Raw genomic sequence first — 26,807 nt, forward strand, 5'->3', positions numbered from 1 at the left:
CATTAATATTGGAAAATAGCCACATTGATTGAAGGGGGAAAAACACACTGTGACTCTTTCAGTTTGAAACAACATGAAATCTCCTGCTAGTGTTTCACTTCAAAGGGCTGAAAATACACAGTGTCAGGCTGGCTGGGAATCAGTACTAGTGAGAGCAAGAGTAAATTGAGTTGTGTATTTGCTCCAAAAAATTTTGGGCTTGTTGCCTGAGTCAGTTCATCTGCCCAGTGCTCTCTGGCTTATGTTGAGTCCAAGTTTTAACATCAGTCACATGATGTAACAAATGATAAAATAGTACAGACAAGACACAAATGTAAGTTTATCTCTGCCAATAAGGCTACTCCTGAATTGACATGGGGAGCCAAGGTGGGGCAGGGCTGGAAAGGCAGATCATCATAGCAGGAGGGGAAGGGAGAAGTATAGTGATATATATCTTTGGAACTTAGTTTCTTATCAGCCAAATGGGCAATAAGATAGTAAGCTTTTATGGGCTATTCTGCTTCTAATGCTTTGATTCTCTAATTATGTTCTGAAGCCTGAAGATGATTTGTCAAAAGTAAAAGATGAATTATGTTAGAAATGTGTTGTAGACATAAATGCAATCTTTATTTAACAGCTTTGCTGGTAGTAACAATAAAGGTTAGGAGTCAGATGGGCTAGGTGTCTTTCTACTATGCTACATTTTCTCCCCTTATTTAATTCAACATTTTAGTGATATAGAATCTCTTTGATATGAATCTCCATCAAGCAGTTCACCAGTAGCTACAAAACGTCATCCTGTGCAGTTCTTGATCACATCCTTCCATAAGTCCGTCATAGATGATGCCACTCAAGTTGTTCAGGTTCCTGCACCATTTTGAGAAGGCTAGCATGGTAATCGGGCTATATATGATCCCTTTCTCTGACTATATGATGAGCCCAATTCTAATTTCATTTGTACTTTTTTGTAGATCTACAAATGCTATATCTTATACCATTTTGCATACAAATTATCATTAATAAATATGATGTTGACTCTTACATCTGGCTTGATATATGTATTGAGCTTTGGATCACCTGCAATTTTAATTCTTTGGAGATTTTGGTTTTTCATGATCCATAACCATATAACCTCACTGAGTGAATAATGGTGTTAAAAACCTGAGTTGTGTGGTTTGGGATTATTAAAAATGCTACCCCATTTCACAAATGCAATTGATCCCACAGTGTTACCTCTGTTTACTTCTTGGTCCTTCTCATCATCCATATAGGTCCTAGATATAAATACTGATGGTCTAACTCAGTTGACATCCTATACAATTGCATGCCATGATTTGAACAATGGACATTCTTCATTCACTTGGATATTCCCATGGTTATTGTTAAACTGATTTTCTTTTGAGTGACCATGGATCTCATTGGGAAATTTCATAGATTTCAGGAGAACTAAAATTTAGTCTTAATTGCAATTCTAAAGGATCTTGGCATTTTTAGGAATCCCTCTTCAGTTTTGACTCTATCCTAGACATCCTCCATAGTGGAGGCAACACTAGAAATAAGCATATATCAACCTGTTTTATACCTTACTTTGAGACCAAAGGATGAAGAACAAGTGACAACATTGTGTCTTATTTGATTTAATTATTAGAGGGTTATTGAACAAAGTTAATCGGCTTTCACATCTTTAAAAGAATCTTATATTTTGGCCTGTTCAGTGGAAAAGCCTTCTTGGACCAGAGCCTTTAAGATAGCAACTTACTCTACCAAATTAAATACTTTTTAAAATTTAGGTCACAGACAATGGGCACAGTGGGATTTTGCATTCTCTGTGCCTTTCAGTCAATTCTTTGATTGCAAAGATGTGCTATGCTTTAGAATATCATTTGCAAATGCCCGTCTGTTCCCTTTTCTTACCTTCATCAAAAATACTCTTGATGAATTTTGCAGAGATGGGAAGGTAAACAGACAAGTTGTTAGTTATTAATATTCTCTCAGTCACCTCCAGATGCTCCTGTTCTGGGATGACATTATATTGATTGCATTTAGCCCTGGAATGTTGTAGAACCATCTAAATTACAGCTGTGATGAAGCCAAAGAGTTCTTCCTCTCTTCACCAGAAAAACCAAGCAGATGAAAAATGCCTGTTGTCCAGACTATGACATGCAGTTGAATGGACAACTCATATACATAGGTATCTATTATGATATATATTAATTACGTATCTATAATATATGTGTATGTGCATATATGCTTATATATCCATCCATCCATATATTTACATGTGTTTATGTGTGATTGTGTGTATATATGTGTATATGTGTATATATGTGTGTATATGTGTATATATGTATGCACACACACAAACACACATACAATACACTGTGTCTAGTTATTGAGCAGGGCCTAGAATTAAACAAGAGAAGATCATCAGTGTACTGGATTGTTTATGGAAAAATATGCAATTATTACAATGACACCAAAATTCTCTCTAAAACAAAGGAGCATCTTTTTAATACCAATATTTTTATCATTGCTGTATGGGATACAAGTGATGGAATGTCACATTATTCAAAAACTAAAATTGATCTAGGATTGTATCCCAAAGAGATCACACAAATGGGAAAATGTCCCACAGGTACAAAAATATTTATAGCAGCTCTTTTTGTAGTGTCAAAGAACTGAAAATTGAGGGATTGCCCCTCAATTAGGGAATGCCTGAACAAGTTGCGGTATATGAGTGTATGGAATACTATTATGCTATAAGAAATGACGAGCAGGCTGACTTCAGAGAAACCTGGAAAAACTTATATGAACTAATGCTGAGCGAGGGGAGCAGAACCAGGAGAACATTAAACAAAGTTAGAGCCACATTATGTGATGACTTACTTGGATAGACTCGGTTCTTCTTAGCAATGCAAAATTGTAAGACAACTCCAAAAGGTTCATGATGGAAAATGCTATCCACATCCAGAGAAAGAGTTAGAGGATGAATGCAGATCAAAGCAGACTATTTGCTCTCTGTCTTTTGTTTTGTTTTGTTTCTTCTTTCTCGTCGTTCTTTCCATTGATTGTAAATCTCCTTTGCTACATGATTAATGTGAAAATATGTTTCATGTGAATGTATATCTAGGGTCTATTTCAGATTGCTTGCCATCTTGAGGAGGAAAGGAGGAGGAGAAAATTTGGAACTCAAAAGCTTGCAGAACTGAATTTTGTAAACTAAAAATAAATAAATAAAATTTAAAAAATACTAAAGTTGAGGATTATCCAAGAGACAATGGAGGGTGGCATGGTGGGCACTGAGTAAGCTGTAACACCTTGCCATCCAAGAGTTGCACAAAAAGGAAGCATAAAGAATACCAGAGAGAGAATATGGATAGAAGAGAAAATGGGAGAATTAGGTAGTGAAGACCAGGGATGGACAGTTCACAGACTCCGTTTGTATAATTGGAGCTTTCAAGAGAGCTAACAGAAAGGCCTAGAACACATTGGGAGGAACCCTTGTGGGGGCTCTATGGAAGGATATGGACAAGAAAAGCACAGGATAAGAGGAGTGGATGGGATGTAGCATGTATCGTTGGAGAGAGAGCCTACATCAATGGGATTGGATTTTCATCAAATGATTAAAGTAACTATACAATTAACTGTTAGTCTGAGTGAAATATAATTTTTCAGGGCTTCACTTTCCTCATCTGCAAAATAAGGGGGTTGGGCTAGGTGATATTTACAGTCCCTTCCTGCTCTGAAATTATGATGCTATGATAGGTATAATAGAGATAATTATTGCTTATAATTAATCTAATTGAACTTATCATCTAGGAATCTGGAACAATATCTCAATGGCTTAGAGCATGGTGTTCATGAGTTTTGAAGAACGTTAGGATACAGAGGTTTAGAAAAACTGGTTATAAACTACGAAGAGGCAGTTTTAGGACTGAAGCAATTAATAACAGATAGAGAATAGGGTTTGGAGTCAGGAAGACATGAGTTCAAATCTGATCTCAGACACTACTAGCTGTGGGACCCAGGGTACTGCCTGCCTCAATTTCCTCAGTTTCAAAGTGGAGATAATGGTACCAAGATCCAGAGTTGTTGTGAGAACCAAATAGACCAATATCTGTAAAAAGCTTCACACCATACCTAGCGCACAATAGGTGCTTAATAATTGCTTGTTCTCTTCTCTTTCAATTGATATTTGAAAAAATGTCGTAACAATTGGAGTTCCATGGAGTGAAATGCTCTGGGCTGGGGGTGGGACTGGAAGGTATTTACATGAAGTCTAGATACCTCCTTGTCAGGGATATTGCAGATGGAATTCTTTTTCAAGCATTCATGGGCTCTAAAGTTCCTTCCAGTTGTGAGAGATCCTGTGAATAGTCAATAAGTTATGCTTTATTTAGTCTCATGAGAAACTATTGTGTCTTAGATCAGTCCACTTAGGTTATGTCCATCCATCTAAGTGAGTTTGACAATTTTGACTAAGTTAACTCATCTTTCTAGACAAACAAGTGGTTAGCAATTAGGAAATACTGGCTTAGTCACTTGACAATCATTGGTCAAGATGTTTGACTCAGTTTGCCGTAGGTAAATGAGCTTTGTTCTAAGCCCACAGTGAATTAAATCACAAATATGTATTCTGTTGTTTAAAAGCATCAGTGGAAGGCTAAAAGGAGAAATGCAGTGGTAGATAGCTCAGCTTATCAGACAGCAAACTTACTACTATGATAGGAAAAACAACATAAAACTGGCCATGGTCCCTTTTTACCAGAAGGGAGTATGGATAGATGGGATTGTTTTTAAGCCAGAAACTGAGTACCATGTGTCCATCAATTCAAGTGCATTTGATAGATAAACAGAGATTGCTTTTCATGATTCTGTGGATGTTTAAAGAGAACTTGAGTTCCCCCTTTATTTGGTTTCCTATGTTCTCCAGGTGTTTTTATGTGCCTTTTTGAATGGTTAAAATTTTATTCTAGTGGGTAGATATTAAATACTTCGGGGATTGGAGGCTTATTTTATATAGAACTGTGATGAATAGGAGAAGCAAACTGAATCGAAATAAATAGAAAAAATGGATTATGATTCCATATTAGTATTATTTCCTTATTGGGCTTGATTGAGGCACTGGCATTTTCTCATTTGCTTTTATGCTGGGGGAGTTTTCCATTCTTCTTTTTTTCATTCCTCTAGTTTGGTGTGATTTAACCTGAGTGATTGTACCCAACTCCCTCATTTCCACTGGCTCTTGAATGCAGTTGCTTCTTCTGTTCAAAGGGCTTTTGTTAAGAAAGAATGTAGACTCTCTTTGACTTGCTCCATTTTTCTTGATTTTGTGGTGAGAAGTAATTATGCGTTTGCTTGCTAAAGAATTTGTTAGGCCAACCTTTCTTTTTCTCTTCTGTCCCACTGCTTCCTCTAATAGAACCAGCACTAAAGAGACCCTTTTGAAAATATAATAGTCTCTGTTCATCAGAGACCACTAGCAAATTGTTTTGTATATTTCGGTAGAGGGCTGTGAGCCATATTTAACAGGGTATGTATGCCAGGTGCTACAACAGGGCACATTGTCGTATCTTAGATCAGTTTCTTTAGGTTGTGTTTATCTGACAAATGAACTGGAAGGTTTTGATTGTGTAGACTTGTCAGTAAGATCATAGTAATGCATCTAGGGAAGACCTTAGAGATAATCTAACTTAACCTTCTCATTTTACAGATGAGGAAATGGAGGCCCAGAAATGGTTAAGTGGCTTTCTCAGTATGATCCACAATTGTTAGCTTTAGGCTAGGATTTGAACTCAGGTCAAATCCAAATCTAGTATTCTTTCCACATCCTCAACCAATCTATTAGTAACTAGTTCATAAACACTTGTCAATTCAGTCAGATTGCCCATAGAATGACCCCAAGGCATGCTTGAGGGAAACTCTCAGACAATGGCAGTCTCCTCACTGAAACGTTGAAACCAGAAGTCCAAGTATATAATTGCCTCTTCTGAAGTCCTTTTGGCCTTTGGAGGAAGAGGCCTCTAGATTTAGGTCATTAAGGATGAGGGGCAGATAAAGATTCTGGAAAGAACATTGGATTTGGGCTTGGACAGACCTGGGTTCAACGAGGGAGAGGGACTCTGAGACCAGCTTGTGACAGCAGACATGTTGTGCTGTAAGTTCTCAGAGCCTTGGTTTTCTTCTTTGCAAAATGGGGCTAAGAATATGTATACTGCCTACTTTGAAGAGTGGTTAGGAGGAGTGTTTGGAAAGCTATACGTGATCATTTACTAAACTGTTGCTTCTCTGTTTTCCTGAAAGCTGATTATCTCTATTTTGTGAGAGAGAAGAACTTTACATAAGAACTGAAAGGAATCATATACTAGTGGAGAAGTGCAGTTGTTTAAAAAAAATAACGAAGCTTCCATGACAGAAATGGCTTATTCGTGGAGAGATTCTTAGAGACAATGTTGTGGCTGTTCAGTCATTTCAGTTGTGTCCAACTCTTTGTGACCCCGTTTGGGGTTTTCTTGGCTAAGATACTGGGAGTGGTTTGCCCATTCCTTCTCCAGCTCATTTCACAGGTGAGGAAATCGAGGCAAACAGGGTTAAGTGAATTGCCCAGGGTCACACAGGCATTAAGTATCTGAGGCCAGATTTGAACTCAGGAAGATGAGTCTTCCTGACTTCAAGTCCAGCGCTCTATCCATGCTTTTCTTAGACACTTAGCTTTTAGACATAGAAGGGACCTTAGGGCTCTGTCACAGAGCCATGACTACCACGGTAGAGGTAAGTTGGTGCAGGGGATAGGGCAGTGGTTCTGGAATCAGAGGAAGACATAAGTTCAAATCCGGCTTCCCACATTTACTACCAATGTGACCCTAGGCAAGTCATTTTATAACCGCCTCAGTTTATGAAATGGAGATAATAATAGCACCTATTGTTATGAGGATATTTGTGGGGTGTTTTGCAAACCTGAAAATACCTAATAATTATAACAAGCAATTACGTAATTATATAAATTTGGAGAGCATTTTACAAATATCTCATTTCATCCCCACAACAACCATGGGAGGGAGGTATTAGTATTATCTCCATTTTACATGTGAGGAAACTGAGGCACAAAGAGATTAGGTGACTTGCCCAGGGTCATACAACTAGTAATGAAGCCTGACTTGACCTTAAGTTTTCCTGACTCCATATCCAATACGCTGATCTTATTATTGATCATTATAATTATTTGCTTTTCCCCTGAAATGGTCCTACAAAGCTAGCATGTATTCTCACTCATAGCTTCTTAATTATTTCCCATGGGATATTAAAATTGATGGGTTGTGCTGAGTAATAGAGTATGGATTATATAAGTGCATTCAGTCAGAATCATTCCCAGACTTAACTTCTAGTCAATGTCTTCATGCAGACCATTCTCAGATGAGATGTGTGAAGTACAAATACACAGGATAATGTGACAGCTGCCTTATGGAATATAAACATGACTTTCCCTTAAGTTGCAGCCTTTGTGGACCAGTAACTTATGCTAACGGCTTATGGACGTCAGTTAATTTCCTTAGGAAGTTTCTCAATTAAACATCTCCTGTGTGATCATTCTAAGAAATGGGCCAGGATGGGATCCTGCAGAGTTGATCATCCAATTTTATCAGATTAGAAAGGCAGGCTGGTTAAAAAAAAAAAAAAAAAAAAGGTTCTTTCTACATCAAAACTTTCAGTAGTAGTGGCTCAGAATGGTCTGAGATCATTGCAGGCCGACATCTAAGGACATTTGCTTTTGGCCCTATGACAACATTATGGAATAATACCATTGTACCAATACATCAATGGATATCATCTACGTGAGTTCTTTCTCCATTAATGCATGGCCCAACCCATCCATGATGGTCCACTCTGTACAATTCTTTTGCACATGTTTCTGTAAATGAACTCCAGGGATCCATACCTGATGTTGGAGGCCTTCCTTAAACTCTCTTGATGTTGTGCAGATACCCATGAAGCACATGGCCTTCCCTGTATAGGTTTCTTCTTGCTTCTTTCTGTAGCTCTCCTCCCATCTATTAGATCACAGTTTTATATTACCTTTCAAGCTTACTAAATACTTTCCTCCTAGTAATCCAATGATCTAGGTAGTGAAACTATTACTGTCCTAACTTTCTGAGTGAGTAAAGTAGGGTTAAACAAGAACCATTAATTTTCACTGTCACAGAACCAATGTAGAACTGGTATTGAAACCTGACTGTTTGTACCTCACACTTCAGTGCTCTAAGGTAACCAGAGTTTATTGGTACAAACCCACTTCACAACTTAATCAATTCCATGTGCTCTCCTGGCAAGGGATCAACTTTGGGTTCTTGAAGGCTAGGGTGGTGAAGTATAAACTGTGGCAACCTATGGCACTTGCTACCAAGCCAGAATTACAGAATCTGAAAATTTCAGAGTCAGAAAGGTCCTCAGGACCTTTAGGGTGACCTCTAGATGAAAAAGTATTCCCTCCACAACATCTCCAAATGATGGTTCCCTAGCCATCACTTGAAGAACTCCATGGAGGGGAATCCTTCTGAGAAAGAACACATTGCTTTGAGATTACTTTGACATAATTGTTAGAATGCATTTTGTTTTGAGCCAAGTCAAAATTAGCCTCTTTGTCACTCTTACCCATTTCTGCTGCTTCTGCCTTCTAGGGCCAAGTTGAATAAGTCTGATTTCTTCCTTATGTGATAGCTCTTCAAATACTTTAAAAAGATAGTTATCATGTCCTTTAATTTTCTGCCTAAGAAATGCCATTTCCTTCAGAGCCTCATATAAAATGAGCTTGAGACCAGAAAGATTTCAAGACTGTTATCACAGAACCAGATTCTAAGTGCTTATAACCAGAACACTGGTGAATAAATGACAATTTCCACTTCTCTTCCCCCAAGTAATAGACATTTGATACTATGGTAATGGTACATAGAAAATTCACAAGGACCAGCAGATAAAGGGGCTCTCAAAGGAATCAAAATACTAACCTTATACAACAGTGTCCCCTGGGTTACATATATATCTCATCTATTTCCTTTGTTCATTTCATCTATTTTGATAGGATTAAGAAAAAAAAGTTCCTTGAGACAAGTTACTATCCTACTATGACTCATTCATATTTAATGTTTTGTTCTCCATTGCCAAGGTGGATACAATGACTGCTTTTTGTAATTAAGATTGTTTGAATGCATGCCCATGTTTTATAGACTCTCTGAAAATATCCTCCACTCAGTTCCAGTAGTCAGCAGGACAACAGAGATGGTATAGACCTTGTTTTGTCCTCACATCATTTTATTCTTGTGCTAGGTCTCTATTTCTTGAAAACTTTGAATTCCATGTAGTTTGGAGATTATGGTGGCAGCTGTTAAAAGTGTTCTTACATTTTTATGGTTCAATGTTACTTCTAGGCAGGTTCTGTAATAATAGTCTGGTTCCCAGTACCACAGTTTATTTGTTGAGTTCTCAAGTATATCTTGCAGTTTGTATTTGTAGTACAGGGTTGTGGCTTGTTTGTTTGTAAAGGATAGTGAATTTCTGGTGGATAATTCAAGCCACCTGATTGTGTCTTTCTAGCTGTGTGGTAGATACAACTTTAGCGATATGCTTCACAATTTCCACCACTTCACTGTATAATCTTCACTGATAAATAAGTCCAGGCTCCTTACAGATAACCTTCTACCCTTTCTGATGGGGGGGAGGAAGGGGAATGATCTATCATCATCGTCATCATCAGTCTATGGAGAACAAAATCTTTAAAGTAATTTCCTCTTCAGTGAAAAGGAAAATCCGTATAACTATTATCCAAAACATCTTTCCCAACTTGTTGCTTGACTAATGGAAAGCACTTGTGTTTAAAGCAAAGGCAGCTGATACCACTTTTCTCTGGAGTATTGATACTTGGTAAACAGCACTTTTTTATTGGGAAAATGAAGGAAGGTAGTTTTGGTATTTGTGCTGCATGTTATGGAATAAGTGACAATATAGCAAATCAGAGGATTTCAGCAGAGCATGTCCATTGATTTTGTCATGAGGAGTCTTTGGGAAGATGGAAATGATTGTCACATTTTTATTTACTTATAGAAGAAAGATTCAGCGAGTTCCATGATAGATGCTTATCCAAGAGGTATTTTTCTACAGGAGGAAGGAAAGAGCTGCTAAGTGGATCCTGATTTTGGATTTAATAAAAAATTTCCATATTTATTTATCTGTGAATATTTCCTATGCTGATTTCTAAATGGATTTTTATTTTTAAAAGCTTGCTATCTTGGCCAAAGACAGGCAAAAAGAATCTAGCAATTTTGTAATTGGAAGAAACGAAAAATACTTTAATCTCTCTCTCTGCCTCTCTCTGTGTCTCTGGCTCTGTCTCACTCACTCTGCAGGAAGAGGGAGAGAATTATTGTATACACTTAGTTGTGATACACACACACACACACACACACACACATATATTTACATTAATGTTGTGCAGTTAGGTGGCACAGGGGACAGCGTGCTGGGCCTAGAGTAAGGAAGACAACTTCCTGAATTCAAATCTGGTCTCAGACACTAACTGGCACCCTGGGTAAGTCACTTAACTCTGTTTCCCTCAGTTTCTTCATCTGTAAAATGGGCTGGAGAAGGAAATGGCAAACCGTTCCAGCATTTTTGCCAAGAAAACCCAAGTGGAGTCATAAAGAGTTTAACATAATTGAAAAACAACTGAACAATGCTATTTTCACACATCTAAATAGGCTTTGTCTCTTCGTCAGTTATTAGCAGAATGTTTTGCATACCACAATTACTTAAAAGTAAGTTTGTTGTTTTGGGGCTGGTGTGAATCTGTATGTAGGCATCAGCTTCTTTGGACACTTTACTAGATCTGCCCAAAATACCTTCAGAATTTTATATAAAGACTCACAGATCACAATTTTGAGGCAAAGTTCAGTAAAAAGCTTTATCTAGATTATTATTATATACCATGGCAAGAAGATACTCAAGCTACCTCAAAAAGAAACATCTCATAAATCACATTCTGAATGAGTTTAGGATATAAGCCATTTCTCAAAAAAATGTACATATATGTACATATATATACGTATATACATACACACAGATATATGCATATACACGCATATGCACATATAAAGTATATAATCATTTTACATGTATACTATTTATATGCACACTGTATATACATACCTATATTGTTGTTATTGTTCAGTTGTTTCAGTCAAGTCCAACTCTTTCTGACCCCATTTTGGGGTTTTCTTGGCAAAGATATTGTAGTGTTTGCCCTTTTCTTCTCCAGCTCATTTTACAGATGAGAAAACTGAGGGAAACAGAGTTAAGTGACTTGCCCAGGGTCACACAGCTAATGTCTGAGGCTGGATTTGAACTCAGGAACATGAGGCTTCCTGATTCCAAACCAACGTACATATGCATGTATGTATGTATGTGTATGTATGTATATACATATATAAACTTTTGTCTCTTGGTATGAGTTTCTCTCCATTTAGGTGGAGATGAATGCCCTGTCCTGTGAGAGGGGGGAAGGCAGAGCTGGTGAGAGACAAGAGCTCCAACCTTCACTAGTCCTCCTTCAGGATTCTTTAGGGCAGTTCCCTTTGGGACTTTTTAAGCATCAAGACTCTTGGGGGGCTCTGGCTTCCGGCTTTAAGAGGGAAGATGGAAGGGACCAATTCCAAGCTTATTTTTATGCTATATATGTATATAACACCCCTTCTGTCCTCTGACACTGCTTCCACTCTAGCGAAAGCCCTCATCACCTCATACTTGGACTATTTCAATAGCCTGAAGGTAGATCTGCCTGCCTCAAGTCATCCCAATACATCTTCTGTTCAGCCCCCAGTGATGTTCCTAAAGCACAGGTCTGACTATGCCACCCTACTCCACTGGTTCTCATCATTCCAGGAACAAATACAAAATGCTCTGCTTGGCATTCAGAGCTCTTCATAACTTATTCTCCTCCTACCTTTCCAATCTTTTTATACCTTACTTTCAGGCCTCCTATTCTTTGGGCATTTTCTCTGGTTTCCCCCTGAGGAAAATTAATTTTAATATTATATCATTTGATTATTAATATTAATTTGTAATATTCCTTCTTCTATTTAAAATCCTCATTTTTATGTTTAGCTCAGTATCCAGAAACTGGCTGAGGAATGTGGTCACATACCAGCTCCTCCCAGGGCCTGATCTGGTCTTCTTTGTTTATCCCATAAACAAAAGTTAAACCGAGTTTCCAAAAGTTACTCATATAACCTTGGTCCCTTCATTAGTTTGGGGAGGCCTGGCTCAAGAAGGAGAAATAAAACCGGAGCCATCCTAATCCAGAAAGGGTTTGCTTGCCCAGATTGCTGGAGGCTGCTAAAACTCATAACCAGGCCTCATTCCTCAGCTGACCTCTCCCCCTTGACTGTAGGGGCTGAGGAGGGCTGAGAGACCCTTTGTCCACCTCCTCATTAAGGATCTATCAGTTAGGGTTGCCTTTTTCTTGTCAGGAGGGGGCCCAATAATGTACCGTTAGGAAGACAGGTGGGTATTTAAGATGACCGTAGACCCTTCTATTGGTCTTTGGTTACAGAGACAAACCACTGACCATCAGTTTATTGATTACTGGCCAGCCCAATGAGTAAACTGATTTTTAATACCTGGAAACTTTGTCAGAATTTTATTTGCTAAACCCCTGTGCCTGGAATGTTCTCTCTCTCCGTGTTACCTACTCCCCTGGCTTCTTTTAAATCTGAAGTAAAACCCCATCTGTTACAGACTAGCCCCTTTTAATTCCAGTACCTTTCCTTTCTTATTTCCTATTTATTATGGACATAGCTTGCTTTATGTAACGTTTCTTGTTGCTTATTGTCTTCCACTACTAGACTGGAAACTCCTTGAGGTCAAGAACTGGGTTTTGTTTTTGTTTTTTATGCTTTTTGTATCCTCAGTGCTTAGCACAGTGCCCAGCACATAGAAACATTTAATACATCTTTATTGACTTATTGATATATGTAATGGATCACATATATGTACACATACATTACATAAATATGTAATAGAGGATGAAAAGAAGGAAAAAGGACAGTTAGTTTGCTTTAGAATTTGTGTGTTTCTATCCCTTGGAAGCAGGACAGGAGCAAAGAATCGTTCTCTGCTAATCTGTCCTTGCCCTTGGCCTATATAGAGGCAGTTGTCTTTTTGCTGGTTGGGGGTCTCCTTCACTTTGCATCTGCTGCTCTGCTGGTTTCAACTCCATGGAATGAGATTCTCTCCTCCACCCCCACTCCCCCATTCCTGTCTGATAGCCTGTGGTATCCCTTGTTCCCTCTCCTTCTTCCCCCTTTCCTGCCTACTTTGTATATTTGTATGTCTCTTTGATTAGATTGTAATCTCCTTGAGGTACTGTTTTTATCCATTGCATCTGCAACCCTTAGCCCATTGCCTGGCCCATAATATGTGCCTAAAAAGTGTTGTCCATTGGATTGGATTGTCCTTGCAGGTGAATTGGGATAGTGAGAAAACCCATTTCCAAAGGGAGTGTACCTAGCTACTCTTAGAGACTGAAATGGAGGCTTGTTTAAGGATGGAGTCATTCATATGAACATAGGGAAGGCACAAGACCTTTCTCTCTTTGCCTCCCCAAGATATCAATTCTGTTTGATCTTGGGTATCAAAAGTGCAAGAGATGAATATGAAGCTTATTTGTGCATTCAAGTTTTTTTTGAGCTATTCTCTTTTGTACAGCATGGTGTCAAGTAGTACACAGAGGAGAAAAAGACATGATTTCTGCCATCAAAGAGCTCCTTAGGATCATAGATTTTGGACTGGAACAAACCTAAGAGCTCATCATATCCGTCCACTTCATTTCATAGATGAGAAAACAGGCATAGAGTGCTCAAGGGTCATGCTGTTAATCAGTGGCTGAGGAGGCCTTTGAACTGAGCTTGGTCCTGAATCTAAGGACAGGGCTCTAACGTCTCAAAACTTTGCAAGTCCGTCATGAGGATCCGGTGAGCTATATATGAAATAACTTTGTGCTATAGGAGCTCTTATTATTATCATTACCAATGTTATAATCTGGTTTGAGTTATAGCTATAATGAAGATACTGAAGGACATAATCTGAAAGTTGTTTTTCAGTGTCCAGTTGCATTAGCTATCATGGCAGTCTTTACAAAAGAAGTATGAAGGCCAGATTGCTGTTCTATAAAAACTTAGACACTAAACATATGCCCAGGATTCTAAGATCAATAGTAGGTGATGGGAATGGGGTGGGGCTAGGGAATGGAAATCTGCCATTAAGTCATTTGATGAACAGACAAGTAATTTCATTATGTCTGAACAAGGGCTTTTGAGGGATGGGGAGGTAGAAGGAGGAGGGAGTGTGTAACTCCTAGGAAAAGTAACTGTGGTAGCTCATTATCTGAGTTATTTAGCTAAGCAGAGGAAAATATGAAGTCTTCTCTAATGATGAATGGTTGAGGCTGATTTCTTTAAGAAAAATACAAAAAACAAAACATAAAATGAATCACATTAGTACCTAAGAGAAGAACCGACCATTTCTCTGCCTTGCCCAATAGAGACAAAAGGGAAATCCATTCTGCACATCACTTGTTCAGACCACAGAGCTGGATGGACCAATCTTACAAACCAAAGTTTTATTTGTTCAGGAGGTAAATGAGAATCCAAATGAGAGACAGTGTGACAGAGGGGAAAGGACACTGATATTAAGTCCCAATTTTGCCATTTACTAGCTGTGACATTGTCTGTGAGCTTTAGTGTTCTCATCTATAAAATTATGATGATAACACCTGTCCTATCTCACTGGGTATAAGGCTCTAAAGGAAAGGACGAATGTCAAAGTGCTTTGGAGCTATAAGGTGCCTGTATTTCTCTTCTAGAATAATAATAATTAAAAACTTCAAAGTTTTCTAAAACTTTATATAGATAAACTCATTGGAGTTTCACAATAGTCCTTTGGCTCAGGTTCTATAAATATTATATTCCCTATTTTACAGAGAAGGAAGTGAATTGCCCATGTTCACTGACCTAGTGTTGGAATCTGAGTTGGAATTCAGGTCTTCTGACACTAGAATCAGCACTCTAACTATAATACCATTCTGCCTTTCTTACTTTCACCGAGTGTATACCATCTATATATATAGGCTTGTAGACACAGTTACATATATACCCCCCACATATATACACAGATACATATCTGTATTTATATACATACACATGTGTTCACTCATACATATATATAGACTTGTATCCCCAGTTTTATTTCTGTATATATGTATATGCATGTGTATGTGTATATATATGTATGTATACATATATTTGTGTGTATATATACATATATGTATGTGTGTATATGTAACTGTGTCTAAAAGCCTATACATATAGACAGTACCCATTTGATGAGAACAAGAAAGGCATATTGATATTGTGGTTAGAGTGCTGACTTTGAAGTCAAAAGACCTGAAAACATTTGAGAGAGACAGAGAGAAACCCACTTCGTGAATAAGTAGCCAGGATCTGTGCCAAAATGTGGTTGTTTTTCTTAGTTGTGTCCAACTCTTCATGATCCCATTTGAGGTTTTCTTGACAAAGATACCAGAGTGGTGTGCCATTTCCTTCTCTAGTTCATTTTGCAGGTGAGGAAACTGAAGCAAACAGGGTTAAGTGACTTGCCCAGGGTCATACAGCTATTTAATGTTTGAGGTTGGATTTGAATTCAGGCCTTCCTGATTCCAAGCCCATCACTCTATCCATTGTACCAGGGTTCAGTCCTGCTTCCCACACATACTGGCTGTATGATTCTAGAAAGTCATTGAATTCCTCTAAAAAGCAGGGATCTCTTTAACACTACAAATTGCAGAGAAGGTACTCACTGTATCAGTCAAAGGGGTTCCTTGCACGGATGAAATCCCAAGTCCACTGTGTATATTTCACAATTGTTGTTGACTCATCTCCAGTTATCTGTCACAAAGAATTGTAATCTTGGTCAGCTCTTATGCCTAACCCTCTGACCCCGCCAAGCAGACTCCCTATAACAGAAATGAGGAGGAAGCCCACCTTTTAGACTCAGTGAGCAGAACAGAAGAACTGTGCTCCACTCTTCTCCTCCTCACCCTCTTTTATGTGGTGCCTTTCCCAACTAGAAGGTAAATTCTTGAGGTCAGGAACTTTCTTTTTGCTTGTATAACTATCCCCAGCCCTCACCCAGTGCTTAATAAATGCACATCCGTCCACCTGCTGTCAAAGCCTTGAGGAGCCTCCCTGAATTTAGCAGTGATAGTCTTTGCATCACGGACACATAATCCAGCCCACCGCTGGGTCTTGAAGCGCTTCCAGCTTGGGAGAACCTGCCAGAGCTTTATTTGGCTTTGAGAGCCACATGGCACAAGCAAGTATCAGAAAAAGACTTTAGTAGAATCGGATACTGATATCCATGACTTAATTAGGAGAAAAAATATTTCCCAATCACCACCATGTGCTGATAATGCACTAAGGATGTGGAAGGGAAGGGAAGGGAGTGCAGGACAGATATTACATTTAGATGAGGCAGAGTCGTAGCTCTCCTAGAGTTTACAAGATAGGTAGGGAGGAATTGTGGATGGATTGCTGCCTTTAGGACAGGAGTTCTTAATTCCTGGTCCATTAACTTAAATGTAATAATTCTAATAAACAACAATGATAGCTAACATTTATATAGGACTTGCTATGTGCCAGGCGTTTGCTAAGCCCTTTACTGGCATTGTCTCATTTGATCCCCACAACAGCTTTGGAGGAGACTGCTATTATTATCACCATTTTACAGATGAGAAATTCAGACAAATAAAGGTTAAGTGACTTGCCAAAATCCCATAACTAGTAAATGTCTCAAGTTGGATTTGAACTCAGGTCTTCTTGACTGTGGGGCAGCAAGATGGCACAGTGGATAGAGTGATGGGCCCAGAGTTAGGAAGATTCATCTTCCTGAGTTCAAGTCTGGCCTCACTTATTGGCTGTGTGACCCTGGGCAAATCACATAGCTCTGCCTCAGTTTCCTCATCTGTAAAATGAGCCTCAGAAGGAAATGGCAAGCTACCCTCTAGTATCTTTGCCAAGAAAACCCCAAATGAGGTCTGAAAAACAAGACATGACTGGAAAATGACTGAACAACAAGCTCCTTGTCTGTAGGCCTGGAGCTCTATTCACTGTACCACTTACCTAACTCTACATACATGCGTAATATATACACATACACACATATACATATATATAACATATATACTACATGGAAAAGCATTATATATTCATATGTTTATGGACACAACATATTTTACATATTTAGATAATTATTTCAATATTCACAATTTCTTTTGTAATCCTATGTATTTTATCGATTTAAAAATATTCTCATAAGGGGTGCATAGACTTCACCAGACTTTTAAAGGGGTTCATGATAGAAAAACTAGAACTTCTAATTTGGAGACAAAAAGACCTGAGTTTGAGTCCTAGCTGCCTGCTTTCTGTCTGTGTGACCATGAGGGAGTAGCAACGCCTATGCTGCCTAGGATTTATGTACCAAGTTATGGATGGGTTGGGAGCCAATTACAGTACCAGGAGTCCCCCACAATTATGAAACCACAGCTTCTTTGCTATCAGAATAAGTAGGGAATGGCTAATGAGGCAATGGAAGCCTTTGGGTAACTTTTTCTTGGCTCTGAATATTTTCATAATTAGGTTGTATTATAAGTATAAAACCCTGGCTGTTGGCAAAACACCTTAGTGTGGCCTGAACTGGAATAAAACAGAATTTGGAAAATGTTTAACAAAATAAGCTACAATATAGATAATGTTAATTTGTGGTTTTCTAAGTCAAGATGAGTCATTCTGAGTTTGACACAATCGGCCAAACAGGTTGACTCCCTTTGTTTATACCTTCATATTTTTTGCATTTGTCCCCAGTGTAGGTCTCCTACTCTCCTTATAGACCACAAACTTATTCAAATCCAGGGGCCATCTGTGCTGAGTGAGGGTAATTAGAGTTGTGGAATTTGGAAGGGAGCAGAGCAAGTCATGAGGAAACTAGCCTTGGTCACAATGGGGACTTTTTACATTGGGCACAGAGGGAAAATCTCAACCCATGAAGGCATCCTTAGGAGCACTACTCAGCCAGAATCAGCAGAAGGGAAGGGAGAGTACAATCTGGCCCAGCTCTCCTATCTTTTCACTTGATTACATGTAGTGGCTCCTCTTCAGGCCACGATACTTTCCTTCTTGTCTTGTTCCAAGGACACTTTTTGCCCCCAGAGTCAGATTCTAATAGGACCAAGCATTCCTTCTTGTAGTTAAAGCATGACCAATCAGCTAAGCAGCAAGTGGACACTTCAGCAATCATCCTAATGAGGGCTCTTAGAGTCTTTCATTGTTTCTCCACTGCTGGTCTTTGCTGGAGAAATCCCCTTGGCTTCAGTAGCAGTTCTGAACTAAAACTCTGAGAGTAAATTGGGTCCCAAGGGTTTTCTGGAAGTCAGAAAAAACAAATCTTTAAGACTATCTTGTATTGCTTTTCCAAAAGCACTTTGCAAAATTAATGCCATGACAAAGAAAATATAGAGTGTTTGTAGGGCTATGTATTTTTCAGTTACACATTGACTAAAATAATATCTGAGGCTACAACTGGTTTGCGTAGAAATGAATCACTTGCTAGATTTGGTTCCAAAAAACAAAAAGCATTTAGAGTTACTCAAGGACAGAAGAAAAGGTCTCAAGTCCTCAAAAATATACATTTTTTTTGCATTCATATGATTCAAAAATAGCTAAAGCATATTTCTTTATATTTGAGGGAAATTTTGCTCCCAGGCTAAGACCACACATGCCAAGTTTCAACTGGGAATGAATTTTTGTTTAATTTTGTAGCTAAAATAGAAGGTTGGAATGAGAGTATTGTCTCAGTTTTCATATATCATTATGTAATAGTAACTCATGAGTCTATCCCGTCAGCAGCTTATTGGACCTCTGGTAAAATTCATGGTGTCTTCTTACAAGTCATGGCTGTGTATACCTAGTTTCCCCACTCAGGTGTTAAATTTCTGGAGGACAAAGGCTAAATATAGCATTTCGTAGGATCATAGAACTAAGAGTTGAACACTAGAGACTATTTAGTTTCATTTAACTTTATAGATGAGGAAAATTGGGACCCAAAGAATTAATTTGTCCACGGCTGTAGAGGTAACAAGTAGCAGAGCTGAGATGTCAACACAGATACTTGGACTCCACATTCATGTCTTGCCCAGCACAATGCAGTGTGTGTACTTGATAAATGCTTAAGAAGGAAATAGTCTAATTCTGTAAGCAATTATTATCTCCTATGTGTCACTGTGCTTCACACAAGAGGAGATACGAAAACCTCAGAAAAAAGATTGACTATCACTATCATGTGTAAGCATGCACATGAGTCTGTGTGTTTGGTGGGGACAATAAAAATATAACTTGAAACGTGATTATGCATGAGATATAAATCAAGTGCCATGTGAGATCTGAATGGGAAAAGATTGTGAATGAGACCTTTTAGCCTATGGAATTCAGGCTTCCTAAGCATCCATCATTTGGTCAATAAATATCTCTCCTATTAACTCTAGGATCAAAGATAACATTTTCTGTTTGACTTATTTTACAATAGAGGTCCTTACTTTTTAGACCTTACTCCTCTCCACATCCTCTTTGGTCCAGTGATACTGGCCTCCTCCTACTCCATCTCCAACTCTGAGCATCTCTATTGACTCTCCCCCATGCAATCTCTCTCTCTTTATCCCTGTCTCCTAATTCCCTGGCTTCCTCAAGGCACATGTGAAGTTTTATCTTCTGCAAAAAGTCTTTCCCAGTCTTCCTTAGTCTTAGTGCCTTCCTTCTGAGATCACCCTCAATTGATTCTGAATATATGTTTTTTTATATATAGTTGTTTGCCTGTTATATCTCTGATTAGACTACAAGGTCCTTGAAAACAGGGACTTTTTTTCACCTTTCTTTGTATCCTCACTGGTTAGCTTAGTGCCTGATATATAGTAGGTATAAATTCAAATTGAATGACTGATTATTGGGGAGTACTGAAGGTCCTTTCACAATGCGTTATTATTGCTACTGAATAATTCCTTGGAAGAGTTTTCTCCATGGTGTGCTGCAGAATGGTTTTTAAGATATCTTTCCTATCTCTTCCTGAGGCCAGTGCTCATCCCTTTTCAGAATTATTAAGGCCTCTTACTATTGAGATATATGGGGTTCGAGGAGAACTAGTACCTCTGGTGTGAGGGCTTGCTGAGCTCATTCACCTTTGGCATCCATCTGTGGATCCAAGAAGCAGTAGCATGTACAATGGCCACATTGAGGTAAAGCTGTCTCAGCAGATGGGTTAAAGCAAGTTAAGGGTAACTGACAGGTCTCAAACCTGTCACTGAGTTAGGGGGTGTCTACCCCAACTATGGGAGGACTTTCCTCAGCAGAATGGGTAGATGAGAACAATTTGTTCCAACAGCCTTGAAGGCAGCTGAAGTAGGTGCTGTGGAGAACTTAGAGTTTGGTCAGACATTGAAGATGCCAAGGTCATTCCCCTGCATCCTAGGTCATCTCCAGTTGTCTCGATGCTTATCTTGACTGGACTTCAGTGATTCTGGAAGAGAGAGTGAGGCTGATGATTCTGTGCAACTCTGCCTCACTTAAATCCAATTCATATATGATATCCAATTCATGATATCAATGTGGTCCAACTTTGAAAATGAAGGAAGAACCACAATTGTTGGCAGAAATGGAAACCAAGGGTTAAGAGGCTCTCCTGTGCTCCTCCTACTTTATTTTTTTTACTATAGAAAAAATGGCATACAGATGAAATTGGGGCATCTGGTAGATTGAAAGACTAGCCAATATAATATAGACACCAGCAGGCTCAGGCTGTTATAGCAGCTGGGGAAGTTTTGGAAGGACTTTGGTGAAGAGGTCCTTCCCAAAACCAATATGAGGCAGGGAGTGGAAGGAACAACACTAAATTTTTAATTCCTTCCATTTTCAATCTTGCCACTGAAGTCTCCACCCTTGTGCAAGCTGCAAGGATAGGATGTGATTCTTGGAATGAGATAAGAGATTGTGGTTGGATTGTAGTTTTGGACAAAAACAAACTGCAGGAGACGGAGATACAAGTGGTGGCATCTAGGAAAGAAAGAGAATTTTCCTGTGGTTAGTAAGCCCTTAGCCTTGGATGGAAGGTTTGTGATGGTGCTGGTAGTATAAAGAAAATCAGTTGATTGTTCCCAGAACAACTCCAGGACTTCTTAGAATGACTAAGGAGGTTCCATCCTTCCTGGCTTAGGGGATAGACAACAGGACTCAGAGTCAGTAAGGCATGGATCTAGAAATTGCACTTCTGACAAATGGCTGTGTCCCTGCTGAGTGAACCTGTGCAACCTCTCAGGACTCTTAGGTAGCTCTCTAGGGCGATTTAGTTCCTATGCAGTTCCTGATTTGCATGAAAGAAATAAATTTCTCCACTGTGAGTTCCTTACACCAATGAAATCACAGTCCAGGACCACAGCAAACAAGCAGCTGTAGCTAATTCTACCCCACTTCATGTCATAATCAAGGAATTGGGAGGGGGTGGTGGAGAAAATATTCTTTAATCCCACAAGAGTGTTTCCCCACTGTTCTATAAATGTAAGTCTTTATGATTTGCCAAGTACTCTGCAAACTTCCAGAACTAGAAAATGAGTTGTTACTGTCCCGCAGTCCAGTTTCTAAGCATAGTGCCTTGTAGGGCAGAACAGAAGGAGATTCTATCCCCACAATGTTTTGATTTTGTATTATAAATGTATTTTCTAATAATAGTAACCCCCATTTATATAGTGGTTTAAGGGTTACCAAACTCTTTTCCTATGTTAACTCAGTCTATTCATTTATCTGTGTACTTGTTGAACACTCTCTTTCCTTCACCCTCAGTAGAAGGTACTTTAGTTGAGGACAGGGACCTTTACAGATGTTTCTGTAATCCCAGTGTTGCCAACAAATAGATTAATAAATTGTCATTGAACTGGATTGAACCATGACCAAAGAATGGATCCCCAAATGGCAGCCTCCCTATTGGATGTGACTGTCCACATTTAGCCAGGCTGATTCTCTGACAGATGGTGGCCCACTAAGCTCAAAGCCTTTCCAACTTCAAAAAACCTGCTGGAACTTGTTCTCTCTTGGCACACCTCTTGAGAGCTCAGGATCATCTCTATGCCATGACATGGTTCTTATCCTGCCAGGCCAGAATCATGACAAAGACACCTCAGTAAACTTTAAAACAGAAAGGGGTTTACAAGGTCTCCCCAGCCCATTTTTCTTCAGCAGAAGGTTTTTACTGTCATTTCTCTGCTTTGGAAGAATGAATTGGCTCCACTGGAATTGAAAACTGTGGATCAAAGGGGTCCTTCTTTTACAAGGGATGCTTCTGATTAGTTAAATCTTCAAATATTCCCACAGGAGGAAAATGAGATATTCAAGCTCAAAAAGATGACAATTTATTAGGTAGACCAACACTCTGGGCCATTTTGTAAGCTGAATGAGCAAATTAAATGCTCTCTGTTCACAGAATATTATTTCCAATATATCTTTAAAAAATCACTTTAGTCTGATAATAAAAAGTATTATTATACATAGAAATAATGATCATGGCACTGTGAATCTCACTGAGTTATGGTAGGGAAAATACTACATTAATCGAAAAATGTTATAGAAATTGAGTTATGAAGTATGGAGTATGAAGAACACTGACATATAGATAGGAATGAGGGAGTGGAAGAATAAAGACAAAATAAGTTATGACCCCTGCCCTCAAGGATCTTACAGTTCAGTAGCAGTGAGAAGGCATATACATAGATAAATAAAACATAGTTTAGTGTGATAAATGTAGAAGGAGATGACAAAACAATGTGAAATCAAATGAATACTACTTCCATTTTTGTGGTGAAGGTCAGCTGGGAAATCAAGGAGGGAAGAAGTAGCACCTGACCCATTAGTAGAATGGGATTCTAACCCATTTTGACTCCAAATTGAATGAGCTCTTTTGATTGTCTCATTCTACCAATGGTCCTCTGACCCCATGCTAGTCTCTTTCTACTTTATGAAGCCATTCCTATTAAATCTAATAGTTAATTAATCCATGAACAAACATTTATTAAGCAATCACTATGTTTCAGAAACTATCCTAATCAAATTAGGATCTTTTGTTGTTTTTGTTTTTGGAAAAATGCCTTTGATTGAATAATGTGATCAAAGAAGATCTTCCCCATCCATTGATGGGCCTGCCCATTGAGGGAAGTTTGATTAGGAGAGTTATTTTGTAGGAGGATCCCAAGTACTTTTTGTTTTTTCTATTGGGTTAGAGGGTTATGCTTCTGGCTCTGAAAAGTTTATAACTACTCTGAGAGTGGGGTTTTACTTTGGGGCTTACTGTCTGGAAGTGTTTGTTTGGCCAAATGAGGACTCTTGGAAGCGGCTAAGGAGACTCCCCCCCACCCCTCCAGCTTGGAAAACCCAGATGTTGGTGCTTCCCTCTCTGGTAACTATGGTTAGACAGTTGGACCTATCTTTTGATGGTCAGGCAGAGGACTCCATGTCTGTTGACTTTTGATTTCTCTGTGTTTTCTTTGAAGGTCAAGGTGCTTACTCCTCTGAACTAGGTGAATGATATATGTGCTTGGTTACAGGAATGATACATATGCTTGATTAAACTGATTGTTAACCCCTCAAAAGTTGCCTTTCCTTTTATGAATGCAGGTCTAAGAATCTGTGATAGCAGACCCCCGTGTATGTTGGGGGACTTACTGTTACAGTTGGGTCCTAGTGATACAAACAAACAAATGAAATAGTACCTGCCCTTGAAGATATATCAGAAGAGACAACATATAATAACAACAATAGCTAGCATTATTATAGTACTTCAGGGCTTGCAAAATGCTTTACAAATTTTACCTCATTTTTTCTTATAACTACCCTGGGAGAGAGGTACTATCATTATCCCCATTCTATAAATGAGTAAACTCAGGCAGTCAGAGGTTAAGTGATTTGCCCAGGGTCACACAGCTAGTAAATGTCCTTCACAGGATTTAAATCAAGTTTTCCTGACTCCAGGTCCAATGATCTATATCCCCTGCACCACCTAGCTACATGAAATATTTTTGGAAAAGATCTGAAGAGGGGTGAGACTGGGTGCAGGAAGAATAATTAAGAGTATTGTAATAGTCTAGACTTGAAAGAAGAAAGGTCTGTCTTATAGCACTAACGATGGAGAAGACAGAAAAGATATCACAGAAGATGGGGAAGTAGAATTGATAGGATTTGGAATTCGATTGGATGTGGAAAGAAAGAATAATCAGAAGTGACCCTAAGGTTTAAGGTCCAACAATAATGGCACCATCCAGTGAAACAAATTCCATCTGCTTTGATTGGCCTTCCAGGTCCTCTTCAATGTGATCCACCCTATTTTATTTCCCATTGATCCCATTATCAAGTTTTCTCTAACCAAAGACTGGGCAACTAGCTAGCACAATGGACTGAGTGCTGGTCTTAGAGTCAGAAAGAACTATATTTAAATTCTGCCTTAAATGCTAGCTAGCTATTGTGACCCTGGACAAGTGATTCAACCTTTTTCAGTCTTAAGTCATTTATCTAGAATTAGGAGGCTGAACTTAGTAGCATCTAATATTCCTTCCAGCTCTAATTCTATAATCCTATGTTCTATCTTTTTCTCCTTGGCACATTATGTTCATTACTAGTTCTGTGTCTTTCCACTTCATATTTTTGTTCTTCTCTGATTAGGGAACATTTGTCCTAATTCTATCTATCCTTCAAGTCCCAGTTCAAAACCATTTCCCGTAAGAAGACTTTCTTACTCCTCTGTTAAACTATAAGTTTCTTGAGAGCAGCCAAACACTTAGCACAGAACCTGGTATATAGTAGGTGCTTGACAGATGCTTGGTGATTGACTCTCCACAGTAATCTCTTTCATCTCCCTAATCCAATAGCATTTATAATTTGTTACCAACAATTTTGGCCTTATCTTAGGCTTATCTCACCATTTAAATTTTAAGTTCCTTGAGGGAAAGGACAATGTAATGTTGGTGCCCACTACATATTTGTTCACTGATGAGTGAATTAATGGTCAGAGTGTCACAGTTAGAATTTTAATGAATAGAATTTGTGGTTACCTATTTCCACAAGTGTGTTTTTTGTTTTTGTTTCAGGATTGGGCAAAATTTTACTAGTAGTAGAGGCACAGAATTCTAAATTCCATTTCAGATGAAGACTATTTCTCTAGATAAAACCAAACTGCCTCAAATGGGAGGAAAATATGCCTTTCCCTCCATTTAGTGCTTTTTCCCTTTAATGCTTTAAAGATCTGTGATTCTCCGCATGGGCCCTCAATTCCTCTGTTGATGTCAATCACAATGATTTTGTGCCATAGAAGAAAGAAGGAGGAACAGAAAGAGGAAGAGAGGGAGGAAGGGGTAAAAAAAGCATTTATTAATGCTTTTAATTAATTTTTATTAATTAATAATTAATTTATTGAGTACTTACTATAGGCCAAGCAGTCAGGTGACTGGTGAGAAGATGACCAACTAGGAAGGTGAAGCCTGGCTGGAAGTTGCTTTATTACAGTGGACCATGTGATGTACTCATTAATCAGAAGAGTGCAGATCCCAGATTGGGAGTTCCAGAACTGAAAGGGAAAAATCCTTCAGGGCTTGGTCTTTGGTTCATAGTCAGTCTTTATGAATTGTCACTGCTGGGGGGAAAAGAATCATTGCTTGGTGGCCAAATTTTTGGAAATAAGCCTCTCCTAAATGAGCCAGGCTGGCCCTCAAATGACAGACACAATCCATCAGTGGGCCCATACCCAAAGCCTTTACAGCTCAGTAAATGTTTGTTGAATTGGGAAACAGTGCTCAGTGGAGCCTGAACATCATTAGCATTGCCTTTGAGAATACATGAGTACCTCCATACCCCTTAGGATCTATCAACATTAGAAACCAGTTTCTAGCACAGTGCTGCAACTCAGTGGGTGCTTAATCATTGCTTATTGATTGAATAATTGCCTTTAGTGGAGGGTTTTGCTAATATAAAATTAAAAGAAGAGAGGACCAGAGTCAGTTTGACTGAACGTTTCTACTTAATGGGTCATTTCACTCCCAGTTCAACTGATTCTTTAGATTACACTACCTCTTTACTGACTGCCAGAGTATCTTTTGCTTTCTAGCTTGCATTCCCTATTGGAATATAAACTCCCTTAAGAGTAGGGACCATGTTGTTTTCTTGTATTTGTATCTCCAGCACTTACTACAGTGCCTGGCATATGATAAGTTATAAATAAGTGCTCTCTTAATCCAGCAATTTCTCCATCTTTATCTTCTATCTTTCTATTTTTTATAATAAATGTGCTTTAATCAGAGCAAATAAATAATACATTAGAGAAAAAATGAATTACTTAGAAATAATTGTATTTATGATGTTCCACAATTTGATCAAATACTGATTTTTATAATAAAGTCTCTACAGGATAGTTCAGAAACAAATTCTTCATATTTTGTCTTTACTATGTATTTACAGAATTTCAGGGAAATAGTTCTGTTTGTTTTTATGGCTTAATGTGTACTAGAGGGATGGCAGGTAGTTGCATTCAGTCCATATAGAATTTTAACATGACAATTAATGAATTTTCTAATGCTGATATTGGTGTTGAAGGCATTGTTCTTTCTTTTTGTCCATCTTCCTATCTTTATTTCTCTATCATCTACCTATTAT

This window comes from Notamacropus eugenii, chromosome 6 (assembly GCF_028372415.1).
Source record: "Notamacropus eugenii isolate mMacEug1 chromosome 6, mMacEug1.pri_v2, whole genome shotgun sequence".
Classification (NCBI taxonomy): domain Eukaryota; kingdom Metazoa; phylum Chordata; class Mammalia; order Diprotodontia; family Macropodidae; genus Notamacropus; species Notamacropus eugenii.